Source organism: Rhinopithecus bieti, unplaced genomic scaffold (genome assembly GCF_001698545.2).
Source record: "Rhinopithecus bieti isolate Rb0 unplaced genomic scaffold, ASM169854v2 scaffold_46235, whole genome shotgun sequence".
Classification (NCBI taxonomy): Eukaryota; Metazoa; Chordata; class Mammalia; order Primates; family Cercopithecidae; genus Rhinopithecus; species Rhinopithecus bieti.
This window is the reverse complement of record NW_016819762.1, coordinates 3,212,664-3,225,205: the sequence shown is the minus strand read 5'-3', so window position 1 is coordinate 3,225,205 and position 12,542 is coordinate 3,212,664. Positions and strand designations below refer to the sequence as shown.

The 12,542-nt window shown below is 35.5% G+C and overlaps 1 pseudogene across 1 annotated transcript; it reads right to left on the bottom strand.

The window, feature by feature from the left end:
* Positions 1–11,633: 11,633 nt before the first annotated feature.
* Positions 11,634–12,536, bottom strand: LOC108519936 (60S ribosomal protein L5 pseudogene; annotated as a pseudogene). The gene has a single exon (XR_001882768.1). The product of XR_001882768.1 is annotated as a 60S ribosomal protein L5 pseudogene (transcript).
* Between the last annotated feature and the right edge of the window lie 6 nt (positions 12,537–12,542).

Sequence of the window (12,542 nt, the reverse complement as noted above, 5' to 3'; positions counted from 1 at the left end):
CAAGACTTAAAAACCTTCTGTGTGTGGCTGTTCTGCCTTCTATCTAAGTCACAGACATTCCTTCTGTATAGAGATTGTGAACATCTGGTTAACACCCTTTTGGTAATAACCTTTCATTTTTTTTTTTTTTTTTTTTTGCTTTTGAAGTAGAATTAGGCAGCATTATTCTTAGAAAATGACATTTTTATATTGAAGTTCCTTTAGCTCCATGACTCTTGAATATACACTTCTGCTATGGCTATTAGACATTTCTCTCTTGAGAGGTTTCCATAATTCTGAAAACATTCTTTCTTCCTACTGAAATTCTGTTGTCAATTACTTTGTTTGTGCAGCTGAGCATAATTTGTCTTAAAATGAAAACAGGAAATTCAGAAACAAATTTAGATTCTTAGGTGTTTCATCATTATTGGAACAAAGACACTGTGTATCTCCAAACTGGGATTTTGGGTTTACTCAACAGTGTTAAAGATAAATACTGTCACTAAGTATCTTTTAGTGTCAGGCCTATTTTGGATGTGGTTTTTTTAGTTAATTGACAGAGAAAAGATTTGAGTAGTTTACACTTGGCTGGTTAAAAACCAGATTCCCATCAGGAAGTGCTAGCATATTTTTCAAATTATTAACAGAAAATATTATAAACAACAGTTCAGGACTGTGAACAAACATAATTAAAAGCACCCTCAGAAAGGCTATATAAGTAAGGTCCATCAATTACAAGGGTTTACATAGCTTACTTCCCCTTGCTTGTAAATTACCATTTGAATGAATGGTTTCAATTTCATTTTTAGTGGAAATACTTACATTCATGGATAGAATATTCTAGGAAACAAAACAGGGAGATCCTTTTGTTGAAGGGCTTATTTTCTTGAATGCATATTTTGAATTACATGAATATATTTGAAATAATTAAAAATTGGTCTGGTAAAAAAGTAATTATTTTAATACTCTTGAACAAAAGTAAATGCATCACTAATATTGTTAGTGAACTCGACAGATGATTACTATTAAAGATGGTATGCATATCTGTAATTTAAAAGATAGCACCTCAGGTGGACTTTAAATGACACAAGGGTATCTTGGTACAGAACACTAGGAGTTGGGAAATTTAGTTCACGTATTTTGCATGCTTATCCTGCCAAATCTGTCCAAGATATCACATCTTGTGTAGTGAATCAGGCAGATATGATCCTTGTGATGTACACAGAAAGCAATAATGGTATGTGTAGGAGAGAAAAACACAATGGTGTTTCAAGAAACGGAGTCAGCTTCCTCATCTCATCTATTAAGAATCCTTATCTGTCCACTGGCTCCTATAAGTTGTCATTCTAAATTTTTTATTATTTTTTTCTTAAAATTTGACTATTCCCCAGTTTTTTGCCTTGTGTAAACTAATTTCTCATTGAAAGTTACCCCCCCCCACCAAAAAAAAATTTGGCCTGTATGAAGAAACTTATGGAAATTATACTGTAGAATTTTCTAAAGGGTTTGAACCATTATAATTTTGTTAAAGAATAGCCTCTAACATTGAAAATTAAACTAAGCTATTTTCCTAAATGTGCAAACATGCTTATTGTGCATAACTTAAGTACTCTTGAAGGTAGGCAAATTATAAATTGTAATTAAAACACCTCAAGATAAACAATATAATCATATCCTCAATGTTAAAAAATAAATTACTTATTAGAAGACTGAAACAATTTCTGTTCATAATTTGTTCGTTCTTTTGCCACCTTTGCCCCGAATTATTAAAATTACCTGAATATGAACGTATGTTTAAATTCATTACAGATTAATGAAGTGCAGCTAAAACAAGGCTGATAAATTATAAGTGATAAGCTAGAGATAAGGAGTAAAGCCTTTCAAGTGCAGGTGGCAAGATGATGACATTAAAACTCTAACTAAACATTTTCAAGGTCTTGTGTAGCTGTTTTTGAGTTTCTGGATGTGACTCACAGTTCCACATGGCTGAGGAGGCCTCAAAATCATGGTAGAATGGTAGAAGATGAACATGGAAGCAGGCAAGAGAGAGCTTGGGCAGGGGAACTCCTGTTCATAAAACTATCAGATCTCGTGAGACTTATTTACTATCATGAGAACAGTACAGAAATAACCCGTCCCCATGATTGAATTACCTCCTACTGTGTCCCTCACATGATGTGTGGGAATTATGGGAGCTACATTTCAAGATGAGATTTGTTTGGGGGCACATCCAAACCATATCACACTCAGAAAGCCAGCATAATATCACGGTATAGATAAAATCAGACATATATATGTCATCCCATCTAATGTCTTTTTAAAATTTTATTTTGGTCTAAGAATCTCCAGTTTTTCTGGTATTGGGCATTCTTGGACTCTAATACACCTTTTATTCTAGCCACCAGATTAAGTCAAACCAAGAGTCAGCTTCCTTAGCTGCACTATTCCTCTTTGATTTTCTGCTCCAGGGCATTTCTGACAAGACCACTGGATACTGGCAGGACATCTTCCTTTATGCACCCAAGCATAGCCTGGAAAGGGACCGGAACTAACATGAAAAATGGCAACCCATGATTATAGGAATTGGAGAAGAAATCCACCCCCCCTTCTGTTTCTTGGTCAGACAATTCACATGTATATTATACATGGTTCCTCAGAGGATCATGGTAGGATCTAGTCCAAGTTGCCCACTGTGTAGACTAACTGGAGGACACACTTCACATTGATTTTCCCTCCCTACTGATGCATGCTGCCTCCCTCACTCTTGCTTCTTGGCATCACTTTTCAAAGGAAAATCCCTGCATGGCAGCCTACATTCCAGGCTCTGCTTTCAAGAGGCAAGGAGCACAGGAAACCACGTCTCACAGTATTTAAGGAATCGTCCACTCTATCACCTCTTTCATATAGCAGCATTTTATCAGATGCAAATCCTTATGATTTATGTAATTTGCTCACCAAGTTGACACTAAAAAATACATGGAGAAATGTGCAAAAATGCCAAGACACTATTGACAAAGAATGAGAGAGAAGATATGTCCTTTCAGATTAAAAAGTATCATAACAGGGCAATCAGATGAAATGTAAAACATTGAACCCCAAATAGACCAAGTTAATGAAATGCAGGGATGTGGCATGCATCAGTAGTGTGGGAAAATCAATATAAAGTATGTCCTTACCTGTCCCCTGTGTATCAATATTTTATTTTGGCTTTGGGTACCTAGCTTATTAAGTGATAATAATCTGATCTAATGATGGTTTTGCCTATCAGATCTGCCTATCTTTTCCTGTGTGAACACCTTGAATAAAATGGAAGACTGTGCCCCTTATATGTATGATCAAATTTACCTATTAACATAATTTCTGAGGAGTCCTAAATGGAGTGTAGTTTTTTGTCCATTATTTCTGATATATTTTGTCCTTTTTTTTTTTTTGTCTTCTACATATGCCTACCCAATTTGTATTAGGTAGTGTAAAATAATACCAGTTTTGCCATTTTTTAAAAGTATGACAAAAACCACAATTACTTTTGCATCAATCTAATATTTTCCTGGGGAAGAAAATCAATTCCATTTCTATTTCCTAAAATATTAGGACAATACTGCTAATAATATATATTTTGGAAGATAATAGGATATTTTAAAATTGCTTATGTGTAAGCCACATTTAAAAAAAATTCTGTAAGTAGGAAACATACAGAATGTGTTTTCGATCAAAATATAAAAAAATTATATGTTCACTTTAAAAGAATTGGCAGTAAATATATATTGATGTATTTATTTATTTAAAATCTCTTAACAGTTTAAGAGATTTATCTGGATGACTTTTGATTAATCATAAATTAAAACATACATTTTAACATTTTAGAAATGGAGGTGCAAAAACACATTTTACCCAAAATAGAGGATTCAATATTAAGATTAAAAAATATAGCAATAAATACAATTACTAGTAAATACTAAGGACTATGAGTAAGTGAACAAAGTAGTAAACTCTAGGAGCTATAGAAAAAAATTAACATAAAGAAGTAGAAAGGAGATAAACAAAAGCAGAACTGAATGAATAGAAAACAACAAAGTAGGGTTGTTAATAAAGCAAGATCTGGTTCTTTTAAAAAGCCAATAAAATAGATAAATTATTGCCAAGACTAATTCAGAATAAAGATGAGAAAATAACAATGTCAGAAACTAAAAGGGAGAGAATAACATGTACAGATATATTTATTTTGGATTTATTTATCTATTTATTTATAATTGGAGACAGCAGCTTGTGCTGTCACCCAGGCTGGAGTGCAATGGCATAATTATAGCTCACTGCAACCTTGAACTACTTTCTTCTGTCCAGTGCATACTGTATGATTTTATGTCATTACTAGAAAATGAGAGTCGTTCTGGAATTGATTTAAAAATAACTTCTAGTTTTATATTTAGTGATGTTAATTGCCCATTTGTAAATAAAATGAGCTGTTTAATTTAATACTACTTAATGTAAACTTCATGTAACTACAGCTGTTTATGATTTTTTATGTTGGCAACAGTTATTCTACATATTTGGTAGCGAAGGTGGTATCTCAGGCTAGCAGCTTCAACAGCACCTGGGAGAGCATTAATAAGGCAGAATCTCATGCAGAAGAATGAAATTGGAACCATACATTTCACCATATACAAAAATTAACTCAAGATGGATTAAATATTTAAGTGTAAGACCTCAAACTGTAAGAACCCTAGAAGAAAACCTAGTAAACACCATTCTGTATATCAGCCTTGAGAAAGAATTTATGACTAAGTCCTCAAAAGCAATTGCAACAGAAAAGCAAAAATTGACAAGTGGGACCTAATTAAACTGTCGAGCTTCTACACAGCGAAAGAAACCATCAACAGAGTAAACAGAAAAGCAACAGAATGGGAGAAAATATTCACGAACTATGCATTTAACAAAAGTCTAACATCCAGAATCTATAAGGAACTTAAACAATTGAGCAAATGAAAAACATCCCCATTAGAAAAATGAGCAAAACACATGAACAGACACTTCTCAAAGGAAGACATAATCAGCCAACAAACCTATGAAAAAATGCTCATCATCACTAATCATCAGAGTACTGCAAATCAAAGCCACAATGAGATATCATCTCACACCAATCAGAATGGCTATTATTAAACAGTCAAAAGACAACAAATGCTGACATGGGTGCAGAGAAAAAGGAATGCTTATACACTGTTGCTGGGAATATAAATTAGTTTGGCCGCTGTGGAAAGCAGTTTGGAAATTTATCAAAGAAATTAAAAGGGAGCTACCATTTGACCCATTGGTCCCATTCCTGGTTATAAATCCAAAGGACAAAAATCATACTGATGCGGGGCAGACCCTTGGACCTTGAGGGGGTCATGGGAGATGGGTTCTTGATTTTGTAAAAGAAAGAATTCAGGAGCAAATCACAAGGGGAAAGCCAAAGTAAAGTTTATTGAGAATACTTCTCCACAGGTGGAGCAAGGCAGTCTCAGAGAGAAGACATGCTGGGGGGGGTCTTAGGTCAGCAGTGTTACTATGTTTAATATGCATAGAGAGATGGTTATTCATAAGCTTTTCATGGAAAGATGCAGGGATTTCCAGGAACCAGGGAGCAGTCCCTTTTCTTTATCATGTAAGGCTTTTTCCAGTGGTTGCCATGGTAAACAAAAACTGCCATGGTGACAGGGGATGTATTTTTACTATGGAAATTCAGTATAATTAGCATATAAGGAGCAGTGAAGGTCAGTTTTACTGTCATCTTGGTTCTAGGTGGTTTAGGCTGGTTTCTTTACTGTATCCTCTCTTATCAGTGGGGTCTTGTGACCTGTTGTCTTGGAAACTAGTTCCACTGAATTTCTATCTCAGTACTACCAACAAGACACATCCACTCATATGTTCATCACAGCACTATTCACAATAACAAACACATGGAGTCAACCTAGATGCCCATCAACTGTAGACTGGATAAATAAAATGTGGCATATATACACCACAGAATACTACACAGCCATAAAAAAAGAAATCCTGTCCTTTACAGTGGTATGGATGGAGCTGAAGGCCATGATCCTAAGACAATTAATGCAGGAACAGAAAACCAAATACCAATATTCTCACTTGTAAGTGGGAGCTAAATATTGGTCACTTGAGGACATAAAGATGGCAGTAATAGAAACTGGGTACTACTAAAGAGGGGAGGAAGAGAGGAAGGGAGGAAAGGAGGAAAGCAATGGTTGAAAAACTGACGAATGAGTAGTATTCTCAGTATCTGGGTGATGGGATCATTCATACCCCAAACGTCAGCATCACACAGGATAACCAGGTAACAAACTTATACATGTATCTTTTGAATCTAAAATAAAAGTTGAAGAAGAAGAAAGATATCAGTTTTGAGAATATGAAATATATGAGAAATAGTTTAGTTGTAAGCTATGTGATTATGAACCATTTTACTTAAATTCTGTTTTTTCTCATGTGCAAAATGGGAATGGTGGTAATTTTAAACTATAGTGGTATATCACGAGGATTAAATAATGTATGTGAAACCAAAAGAATCTCAAGCTTCACTCAATCCTACAGAATTAGAAATGCATTTGATAAGATTGCCAGGTGTGATCTGTATGCACATTGATGTTTGAGAAACCTTGTCTATTCTAGATATCATATACAGTCATGCATTGAATAAGGATGCTTCAGTCAATGAAGGACTGCATGTATGATGGTGGCACCATAATATTATAAAAGAGGTGAAACTTTCGTAGCCCCTCATGACTCATAACTATCATAGCATCATAACACAGTGCATTACTCATGTGTTTGCTGTGGTGCTGGCGTAAACAAACTTACTCTGCTGCCACTTGTGTAATAAAAGTATAGTACTTAGAATTATGTACAGTACATACTACTTGAAAATAACAAGAAGTGACTATGTCACTCATTTATGCATTTACTATACTATGTTTTAATCATTATTTCAGAGTGTACACCTCCTACTTATAAAAAACAAAAGTTACTTGTGAAGCAGCCTTAGGCAGGTCCTTCGGGAAGTCTTCTAGGAGAAGTATTATTGTCATAGGAGAGGACAGCTTCATGCCAGCTTCAGGTCTTGTCCCTGAAGACCTTCCAGTGGGACAAGATGTGGAAGTGAAGAACAGTGATATTGATGATCCTCACTAGGTGTAGATCTAGGATAATCTGTGTGCTTGTGTTGTAGTTTTTAACAAAAACAAAATTAAAATGCAAAAAAATGGTAAATAGAAAAAATATATAGAGTAAGGATATAAAGGAAGAAAATATTTTGTACAGCTATATGATGTTTTGTGTTTTAAGTGAAGCGTTTTACAAACAACTGAGTAAGTTAAAAGGTTTATAAAATAAAAACATTACAATAAACTAAGGTTAATTTATTATTGATGAAAGAAAGCTTGTAAGTCTTTGTAAGTTTAGTATAGCCTGTGTGTACAGTGTTTACAGTAGTGTACAGTAATTTCCTAGGCCTTCACATTCACTCATCCCTCAATCACTGACTCACCAAATCAATTTCCAGCCCTTCATGCTCTATTCATGAAGTGCTCTATAGAGGTGTACTGTTATTTATCTTTTATACCATATATTTACTGTATCTTTTCTGTGTTTGGATATAAAAATATTTGCCACCGTGTTACAAATGACTACAGTAGTCAGTACAGTAAAATGCTATATGGGTTTTCAGACTAGGAGCAACAGGCTATATACCATGTAGTCTAGGTTTGTAGTAGGCTACACTATCTAGGTTTATGTAAGTACACACTATGATGTTCATACAAGGACAAAATCACCTAAGGATGCATTACTGAAAATATCCTTGTTGTTACGTGATGCATAGGTGTACACACACACACACACACACACACACAGTATAACAAAAAGTTGAATGCTTAAGACCAGAAAAAAACATCTACTTTTTAATGCAGATAGCTCAACTCGAGTACTATAGTTATTCTATAAATAAAAGTCCAGTTTACCTTCTTAATGAAAGCATGTTTATTTAGTTTTTAAAATTAGAGTCTACTTTTCTTTTTACTTTTAAAATTCTGATTTAAGTGTAAATAAGTTGGAAAATAAATAAATATGTAGATGTGTAAATAAAACCTGCCTGAATGTCCTTGCATGTAATTATAATAATATGGAAATGACTTCACAGTGGGTAATCCTTACTACTGAATTTTCAAAAAGAAGGGGAAAAAAAGTCATGTGGAATGAATATATGTGGATAAAAATGGCATCATCTGTTAAACATATGCTGAATAATTCCTGGCATCTCTTTTATAACATGATGTTGATTTCACTCACTTTATGGAAAACAACTATTATTTTTAAATTGATATTATTTAATTATACTTTATGTCCTGGGATACATGTGCAGAATGTGCAGGTTTGTTACATAGGTATGCATGTGCCATGGTGGTTTGCTGCACCCATCAACCAACCATCTAATCAGGTATTTATCCTAATGCTATCCTTCCCCTTGCCCCCCACCCCCTGACAGACCCCGTTGTGTGATGCTCCCCTTCCTGTGCCCATATGTTCTCATTGTTCAACTCCCACTTATGAGTGAGAACGTGTGGTATTTAGTTTTCTATTCCTGTGTTAGTTGGCTGAAAATGATGGTTTCCAGCTTCATTCATGTCTCTGCATGGGACACGAACTCATTCTTTTTTTATGGCTGCATGGTATTCCATGGTGTATATGTGCCACATTTTTTTAATCAAGTCTATCACTGATGGGCAGTTGGGTTGGTTCCAAGTGTTTGCTATTGTGAATAATGCTGCAAAAACACATACATGTGCATGTGTCTAGATGCACATGTAGAATGATCTATAATCCTTTGGGATTATACCCACTAATGGGGTTGCTGGGTCAAATGGTATTTCTAGTTCTAAGATCCTCGAGGACTCGCCACACTATCTTCTCCAATGGTTGAACTAATTTACACTCCCACCAATAGTGTAATATCATTTATATTTCTCCACATCCTCTCCAGCAACCTGTTGTTTCCTGACTTTTTAATGATTGCCATCCTAATGAACATGAGATGGTATCTCATTGTGGTTTTGATTTGCATTTCTCTAATTACCAGTGATGATGAGCTTTTTTTTTTTCATATATTTGTTGGCCACATAACTGTCTTCTTTTGAAAAGTATCTGTTCATATCCTTCGCCCAATTTTGATTGGGTTAATTGCTTTTTTCTTGTAAATTTGTTTAAGTTCTCTGTAGATTCTGGATATTAGCCTTTTGTCAGATGGAGAGATTGCAAAATTTTCTCCCATTTTGTAGGTTGTCTGTTCATTCTGATGATAGTTTATTTTGCTGTGCTGAAACTCTTTGATTTAATTAGATCCCATTTGCCAATTTTGGCTTTTGTTGCAATTGCTTTTGGTGTTTTAGGCATGAAGTCTTTGTGTATTCATATGTCCTGAATGGTATTGCCTAGGTTTTCTTCTAGGATTTTATGGTTTTAGGTCTTACATTTAAGTCTTTAATCCATCTTGAGTTAATTTTTGTATACGGTGTAAGGAAGGGATCCAGTTTCAGCTTTCTGCATATGGCTAGCCAGTTTTCCCAACACCATTTATTAAATAGGGAGTCCTTTCCCCATTGCTTGTTTTTGTCAGGTTTGTCAAAGATCAGATGGTTGTAGATGTGTGGTATTATCTCTGAGGCCTCTGTTCTATTCCATTGATCTATATATCTGTTTTGGTACCAGTACAATGCTGTTTTGGTTGACTTTTTAATGATTGCCATCCTAATGAACATGAGATGGTATCTCATTGTGGTTTTGATTTGCATTTCTCTAATTACCAGTGATGATGAGCTTTTTTTTTTTCATATATTTGTTGGCCACATAACTGTCTTCTTTTGAAAAGTATCTGTTCATATCCTTCGCCCAATTTTGATTGGGTTAATTGCTTTTTTCTTGTAAATTTGTTTAAGTTCTCTGTAGATTCTGGATATTAGCCTTTTGTCAGATGGAGAGATTGCAAAAATTTTCTCCCATTTTGTAGGTTGTCTGTTCATTCTGATGATAGTTTATTTTGCTGTGCTGAAACTCTTTGATTTAATTAGATCCCATTTGCCAATTTTGGCTTTTGTTGCAATTGCTTTTGGTGTTTTAGGCATGAAGTCTTTGTGTATTCATATGTCCTGAATGGTATTGCCTAGGTTTTCTTCTAGGATTTTTATGGTTTTAGGTCTTACATTTAAGTCTTTAATCCATCTTAAGTTATTTTTTGTATAAGGTGTAAGGAAGGGGTCCAGTTTCAGTTTTCCCAACATTTATTAAATAAGGAATCCTTTCCTCATTCCTTGTTTTTGTCAGGTTTGTCAAAGATCAGATGGTTGTAGATGTGTGGTATTATCTCTGAGGCCTCTGTTCTATTCCATTGATCTATATATCTGTTTTGGTACCAGTACAATGCTGTTTTGGTTGCTGTAACCTTGTATTGTAGTTTGAAGTCAGGTAGCATGATACCTCCAGCTCTGTTCTTTTTGCTTAGGGTTGTCTTGGCTATATGGGCTCTTTTTTGGCTCCATATGAAATTTAAAGGAGTTTTTTTCTAATTCTGTAAAGAAAGTCAATGGTAGCTTGATGGGAATAGCATTGAATCTATAAATTACTTTGGGCAATATGGCCATTTTCACGATATTGATTCATCCTATCCATGAGTATGGAATGTTTTTCCATTAGTTTGTGTCCTGTTATTTCCTTGAGCAGTGGTTTGTAGTTCTCCTTGAAGAGGTCCTTCACATCCCTTGTAAGTTATATTTAGGTATTTTATTCTCTTTGTAGCAATTGAGAATGGGAGTTCACTCATGATTTGGCTTTCTGTTTGTCTATTATTGGTTTATGTAAATCTTTTTGTTTTTTGCACATTGATTTTGTATCCTGAGACTTTGCTGAAGTTGCTTATCAGGTTAAGAAGTTTTGGGGCTGAGACAATGAGATTTTCTAAATATACAATAATGTCAATGACAAACAGAGATAATCTGACTTCCTCTCTTCGCATTTGAACACGCTTTATTTCTTTCTCTTGCCTGATTGCCCTGGCCAGAACTTCCAATGCTATGTTGAATAGGAGTGGTGAGAGAGGATATTTTTGTCTTGTGCCAGTTTTCAAAGGGAATGCTTCCACCTTTTCACCATTCAGTATGATATTGGCTGCAGATTTGTCATAAATAGCTCTTATTATTTTGAGATACAATTCATTGATACCTAGTTTATTGAGTGTTTTTTATCATGAAGGGTGTTGGATTTCATTGAAGGCCCGCTCTATTGAGATAATCATGTGTTTTTTGTCATTGGTTCGGTTTATGTGATGGATTACATTTATTGATTTTCACATGTTGAACCAGCCTTGCATCCCGGAATGAAGCAGACTTGATCATGGTGGATAAGCTTTTTAATGGGCTGCTGGATTCGGGTTGTCAATATTTTATCGAGGATTTTCGTATCGATGTTCATCTCATACATTGGCCTGATATTTTCTTTGTGTGTGTGTCTCTGCCAGGTTTTGGTATCAGTATGGTGCTGGCCTCATAAAATGAGTTAGGGAGGATTCCCTCTTTTTCTATTGTTTGGAATACTTTCAGAAGGAATAGTACCAGCTCCTTTTTGTATTTTTTTTTTTTTAGTTTCTGTCTGTAAGTTTATTGCCTATATCTGAAAAATCATCAGAGAAAATTGTTTGGTTTAGCTCTCAGCAGCCCACTCCTGAGCTCTGAGGAAGCTTGCCTTCTTTTGAGCTACCTGATCCTTCTTCTGAGCAAGGGACATTTTGGGACGGTTCCACCTCTTCTTTTTAACTTCTTTCTTGGGCTTCTTTTCATAGACCGGATTCTCTCATATAGCAGCATGAGCTTTCTTATACATCTCCTCCATCATGTCTGGAGTTACACTGTTCTTTATGTATTGAGAGAACTGTTTCTTGTAAGCATCTTCATCTTCTTCCATTAAGTAGCACATGTAATCTGCAACATTCTGGCCCATGATGTGCTTCCGGTGTACTTCTGCATTAAATTCCTTGCTTTCAGAATCATAACCCAGGAATCGTTTGGTACTGTGAGGGATAGACAAGCCTCCATCCACAGCTCCCTTCAGGGTGCCAAAAACTTTATTGCCAGTGGTAGTTCTGGCAAGGCCTGCATCCAAATAGCAGGTAAAGGCACCTGGCTGACCATCAATGCTTTCCACATTGTATTCATCGCCAGTCACCTCCACTTGGCCTTCATAGATCTTGTCCATGCCAAACCTATTGAGAAGCCTGCGGGCCAGCAGCAGGCCAGTACAATATGCTGCAGCATAATTTGTCAGGCCAACCTTCACACCATATTTTGGCAGTTCGTGTGCATATGCTGCGCAGGCTATCATATCCCCCTCTATACGGGCATAAGCAATCTGACAAATGATATCTCTGTTTGTTACACGAACTATCATCCTGTATTTGGGTGTGTTGTATTTATTTTTATCCTGTATCACCAAGCGTTTCCGAGCATAGTAATCAGTTTTACCCTCTCGTC